This window comes from Alligator sinensis, unplaced genomic scaffold (assembly GCF_000455745.1).
Source record: "Alligator sinensis unplaced genomic scaffold, ASM45574v1 scaffold781_1, whole genome shotgun sequence".
Classification (NCBI taxonomy): Eukaryota; Metazoa; Chordata; order Crocodylia; family Alligatoridae; genus Alligator; species Alligator sinensis.
This window is the reverse complement of record NW_005841845.1, coordinates 1953208-1959750: the sequence shown is the minus strand read 5'-3', so window position 1 is coordinate 1959750 and position 6543 is coordinate 1953208. Positions and strand designations below refer to the sequence as shown.

The 6543-nt window shown below is 47.2% G+C and overlaps 1 protein-coding gene across 1 annotated transcript in view; it reads right to left on the bottom strand.

The window, feature by feature from the left end:
- The window catches only part of MOB3C (MOB kinase activator 3C), an 82416-nt gene that overhangs the window by 75387 nt on the left and 486 nt on the right, over positions 1–6543 (bottom strand). The window lies entirely within an intron of this gene.

The window sequence follows — 6543 nt, the reverse complement described above, 5'->3', positions numbered from 1 at the left end:
GCAGAGACAGACGCTGATGTCTCCATGTTGCCCATTAACACCACATAATTGATGATGGACCGAAGAGGAGGTGGGTGCTGGGAGACTTGCAGTGACCCCCAGCTGCACAGAGGCCAGGTGGATGCTGAGTGGGTCAGAGATACATCAGGGTGTTTATTCTTCCCCCAACCACTGAGTGTCTTGCTGACAATAGATTCCTGCTCGCACCATTCCTGTGCAACAGGAAGCCTCAGTTTCCCCATCAGTGAAAAGGGGATGATACCCACCTCACGAGTGAAGCTCATGCTGATCTACAGATGAAAAGCCCAGCAAAGGGCTTAGAAACTGCTAGGAAATCTGCGTTCTCCCCAATGCAAGCGACTCCAGAGCTGCCACCGAAGGTCCCAGCATTGCCAGAGAAACACTAAGGCACGAGCTGTTCATTGGAGCACAAGAAAGTAGGGCTGGAAAAGACCTCACAGGGTCATCTAGTGCATCAGGACAGGATCAGCCCCAACCAAACCGGACCAGTCAAATGTCTAACTTGCTTTTGAAAATGTTGAAGGATGGAAAGTCCAAAACTTCCCTGTTCAATGCTGAATCACCTTCATACCAAGCAAGTTCCTCCTAATCTCCAACCTAAATTTTCTCTGCTGCAGCTTGAAGGCATTGCTCCTAGTCCTATGGTCACAGAGAAAAGCCCATCTCCGTCCTCTTTGTGATCATGCTTCAGTAATTTGATGACTGTTATCAAATCCCCCCTGTCTTTTCCTCTCCAGACTCAATCACCCTAGTCCTTTCAGCCTTTCCTCATAAGTCTTGTTTCCCAGACACCTAATCATTTCTGTCTCCCATGGCTGGACTCTTTCCAACCTGTCCACATCCTTCTTGAAGTGCAGGGGTCCAAAACTGGATACAGTACTCAAGGGTGACGCCTCACCGGTGCTGAAGAGTGGAAGAATTGCTTCCCTCAATTTGTGATGCTCCTATTAACACAACCCAGGATGCTGTTACTTTTTTTTCTTTGCAGCAAGAGCACATTGCTGGCTCATATTAGCTTACGGTCTACTGTAAGTCCCAGGTCTTTCTCTGCAGTCCTGCAGCCTGGCCAGTTGTTTCCCAGGCTGTTCTGAGAGCTCTGCCAGCAACCCATGGCCAGTCCTGTCCCCTTGCCAAGGTGCCTATATTTTCTTCCCACAGGGAAACCCACATGCCCCAGGTACCATCCTGCTGCCATGGAAATCCAGGACAAAAATCCCCACGAACTTTCCGGCATGTGTACTGGCCTCTGGTTTCTTTTCTATGCCATCCAGGAAGAGCACAGACCAATTGCAGACGCTTCCTGAGCCTGACGAAGGGTGTTTGTACCCGAAAGCTTGAAAAGAAGAATTTTTCCAACTATTTTAGCTAGTCTAATAAAAGATATTGGATTTCCCCAAAGCACCTTGCCTGCCTATGAACCTTCATGGCACAGATCCCGGCTCTGCCATGTAATAACATAACAGACAAGTATCGTCTCCTCTAATGCAAACCGTGGGCTCTGGGTGGCAGGCTTTCCTCATGCTACGCACCAGCAATTTTGCATTTGCTTGTGACAAATGATGCTGCGCTAAAGGCTGTTGCTGTTGGGTGCCATGGGGAACCTGGGAGCTTGAGTTGCAGACCCTAGATCCCACGGTGCTAGGTGCTGTACAAACACAAGCCAGTCCTTGTCCCAAAGAGCTTGTATCTCCTGTTGCTAACAAACGTGTCCCTGATGTGCAGAAACCATTACAAGTCACAGAACGATGCAATGTCTTCCGGAGCAATGGATCAAGGAGGGATCACTGTAGGTGGTGGGAGTTTAAACTGAGACGCAAGCAAATTAGGGGGGCGGAGGGAGAGAGAGAGAGCTTTGCCGCAGGCTGCCGCTGTGTCCTTAGGCAAGTCACTTGGTTGCTCCGTGCCTCAGTTTCTCCACCTGTAAGTCATGGACAACACAACATCCTTTGCCTGAATCATTTTGATGGCGAGTTCTTCCTTACGATGCGTCTGATGAAAAACAATTAAAAAAGAATTGATTGACTTTTGTCCTGTCATGGTGTCCTGTAACGAATGAAGATATAACATTTCAACATCCAAGCTCAACAGAAATATTAGATCTAAGGCCATCACCACTCTGTATCTACCACCTTAGCCCAGGACTGGTCACAGCAGATGTTTATGGTATTTATAGTTTGCCTAGGCTAGACTTGTGTCACGCACTCGCACAGTTGTCACTTCCCCTGGTAGATGATTTCACCATCACAATGATCTCACTGGCCGGAAATTCAACCTGATCTTCATCAGCAGTTTGCTTTCTCTCATTCTCCTCCCTCTTAGAGTTAAATCCTCCAGCCTCTGGTTATTTTAATAGCAATTCTTAACTTGTCATTACACATCTCAAATCTATGGAGATTCAGGTCTCACTGCACGGCAGGGCAGCTCTAAAATAAATCTGTAATTTATACTAGCCTCATCAGTCATTTCTACCCTCACTCTACCTCATCGCCTAATCATATTTTGGTTGTTTTCTGTATCATTCCCCTTGGTTTATTAGTATTATTTTGGTAATGAGGTACCTGATCTATTCTACCATCTACTCATGGTCCCAGTATATATATGTGTGTATATGTACATGCATACATACATATGTATGTATGTGTATATGTATGTATGTATATATATGTATGTGTATATGTATGTATATATATGTATGTATACATATTTACACACATATTATATATACATACATACACACACTATATATATACATACATACACACATATACACACGTGTGTGTGTGTGTATGTGTGTGTGTGTGGTCCCCGTATATATATATATTTTCCTGCCCAAGTGCAGGGGGGGGCTGGACCCAATGATCTGTAAGGTCCCTTCCAGCCCCTAACAACTCTGAAACTATGAAGGCACGCACTTCACGTGTGGGTATACGCCCAAATGAATATAGTTATATGCATAACAAATAAGAGCATAATTCAGTTAACAGCCTAGCACAATGCCTGCACCTATCCATTGCCTATTGCTTCTATTACAAATACCAGTTATCTGCATGGGCCTTAAGTACACCTATGCTTAAGTGCATAGGATCTTCCAGCCCCCTCCTCCTCCTCTGTAGAGTAGCTGTACTCTGGTTAACCGCAGAGACCTGGTGAAGGGGAAGCAGCTATCAAAAAAACAGCTACAAGAAGGCTTAAAATCGAGGGGAGCTGGTCCGTTCTAGAAGCTGCTTGGTGGCAGCATCTCTGCAATGACTATTCGATGCCTTGGAAAGGCTGGAAGCCAGTTTCAGGGCTCTTAATTGGGCAGCACTGAAACAAACTGGCTTCCAGCCAGTTTCCAGTTCCTGCAGACTTAATTAAGTTCAGGCGAGTGCATATCCCAGGCAACTACATGGTTATTCCTGCACCGCTGCGAATGTCTTCTTGATAACTCTACAACTCAATTCGTGCCGACAACGCTGTAGACAAGAGGTCACCTTTGCTCACCAGCTGCCTGCACTGTGCTATAGACACCCATGATCTTCTACTCCGCTGCGTGCTCTTTGGCATTCTCTTCTAATCCAGCTGAGCTCGTCTTTTGCCCTTTGTAGGTTCAGCGATGTAAACCGTATACGTGCTTATTCCCTACGAGCAGAGCCCACTGTGCACAAACTTATCACCGTTAGACAGGTCAGGAAAACTCCGTGGCGTTAATTTAGCAAGAAACCTACTCGTTAATTGAAAAGTCTGTTTGCTGAGAGAAAACATTTCTGATCACGGGCATCCTCAAACAGCAGGTAATTGTGCCCTCTAGCGGATTTTGGCTGGGCTCAGGGTCTGAGACACAAACTTTTTTTTTTTTTTTGATGCCTATTAGAGACAGCGTGCACCGTTTTCACTAGCACACATGATGAAGAAAGGCAATGGTCTATGCTTCGGGGGCATTTCATGCACTAAAAGCCAAAAGGATCCAGTATGATCTCCTGTGCTGGAGACACTGGAGGATTTCACCCACCAGCTTCTGGATCAGGTCCAATCATTTTCAGCCCCATTAGGTCTCATATCAAAAAAAATATTCAGGCTTAATTTAGGCGATCAAAAAAGGCAATTTGGCTGTGGTGCATAAATACTTCTGATGAGAAAATACTGGGGTGGTCGCAAATAAAGCCCTGGACTAGATCATGGGAAACATGGGATCTAATCCAGCTCTCCCACTGGTGTGTGCGTGTGCAAGCCATTTCCTCTCACTGTGCCTCAGTTTCTCCACCTGTAAAACAGGGATATGATACTGGCCTCCTTTATAAAGCACTTTGACAGATACTAAGGAAGCATTTATACGACAGGAAGGTATTATTACACGCGCACCCAGAATCAAGCCTGGAAACCCTGTTCATCAAAGGCTCTCCGAGCTCATGTGCCAGATCCAACCTTCAAGCAAATCATTAAGGTGCCTGATAACGTGCCACTCTCCCCAAGCCCCAGAGCCAGCACTGGTACTAAAGCAGGGCTGGACTTTCCAAGGAATAAGAGCTGCTGTCTTCCCATTCAGGAGTCAGCAGGGGGCACGTCTGAGACATGCTACATTCAGAGCTCAATACGGGGAAGCAAACGTGACCCGTGGCTCGTAGCCAGCGCTGTGGTCTGGTTGGCATGCAGCATGTCTTAGATGAGAGGTGGTCAACGTGGGGCCTGTGCTCCACAAGTGGCACAGGTAGCCTCTGTATGTGGCATGCAGTAGGCCAGGACAGCAGAGAATAGGGCAGGAGACAGAGCAGTAACTCAGACAGGGAACAAAAAGCAGAGCAGCAAGGAGTGGAACATAGGGCAGGGGGGCAGAAAGCAGAGCAGCAGATCAAGCAGCAGAAGGGGAGCACAGTGGCATTTGGGGAGGGTGCAGGACCCAGCGTCTGCTTCCCACGGTGACAGGATGTATACAGAGAGGGAGGGCGAACGGGACATATCCACCCCTGCTCATCTCCCTCTGCAGCTTCTGGCACTCAGATTCAGGATGCCCAATTCAGAGGCTGCTCCTGATCTCCCTTGTTTGATACCTATGGATGGACCTTTCCTCCAAAAATTGGTCCAACCCCCACTTCAAGCAGTCCGCCTCCACGGCTTCTCGTGGCCACGAGTTCCACAAGCTGCTTACACGCTGTGTGAAAAAGTACACCCTTTCGCTAGGTTTAAACCTACTGCCTAATAGGTATTAGGCCCTGTCCTAGTTGTGTCGTGTCTCATTCTAGAATTGAGAGCCATCATACAAACTAGATCCCTATCAACTGTCCGCACCATTTAGTATTTGGTAACCTTCCATCCCGTCCCCCCTTCAAAACGTAAGATTTTTCAAGTGAACTTCCTCAGCGCACAGAAATGGGCTCAGCCAGAACAATGCCCCACATGGCAAATTAAGTACATGTCAGCAATACATCATGCCCATTCAACGGATACCTTTTAGCCTCTCTGCACGTACTTTCTAATGCCTCTAAAGGGCTGGCCCCCAAATGCACAAGTTAGTGGCATAGGCAGACAAGGTTCCTTGGGTGAATTTGATATCTTTTATTAGACCAACCCAAATAGTTGGAGAATATTCTCTCTAATAAAAGATATCAAATTCACCCAAGGAACCTTGTCTGCCTATGTCCTTAGACCAACACGGCTACAACCTAAACCCCTGCAAGTTAGTGGCAGGCACGGGAGCAGCGCCCAGGAGTTGTACAATCCTTGGGTCACTGCCCTTTGCCCATGCAGAAAGACCTGACTGGCATCACTTACCAGCTTGCTGCAGAGAGAGCCTACAAAATCCCAAAGCAAGTTGTACTTGATATAGGGAAGATGTTGGGAGGGAAGTGAGACTACACAGGTGGTCCAAGAAAAGATATTACCAAACACACCTTGTTTCATGTATTCCCTGAACTATCAAGGTCACAATGCACTAACTTTGCTGTCGAGTTAGGCATGGCTGAGGAACAGAGGAGAAGGGGAAAGTGCCCCACCACAGACCAACGAGCAGACAGAAGATGGACTATGGCTGTGTAAAGGGAGAAGACATAGGGGAATAAGGAGCTTCTTAGATGCCTGCTGGAACAAGGAAGGCTCCCAGATATCATTTCCTGATGCACGTGCACTCCAGAAGGGAGCCCTGGCATCCCCAATACCTTGGGCTGTTGCCCTTGTCCACCAGTAGCAGATTTGCAGTCCGAGATCTTGGAAGAGTTGGGGAGGGAGGCACAGATGCTCCAATAATAAAAATATTTCCATCCCCGCAGTTCCCTACATCAGCAAATTCTGCCCCCAATCCACACCTCCTTCCTCACCTGGATTCACCTTCCGAACAACAGCTCTTCTTCTCAAAGCCAAAGTGAGCCCTGAATTGCCGTTCAATTTAGGAAGGGGAAATATGATCTGTGGTTCTCAGCTGGAGGGAGCTGGTTTCTATGCTCAGCTCACAGAAGAAAGAAAAAGGTCTTTTCAGTTCTTGGACAAGTTAGACACTTGACCTAGCAGTACTGGTTGTCCTCACACCACGGTTGTGAGGTTAAATCTGCT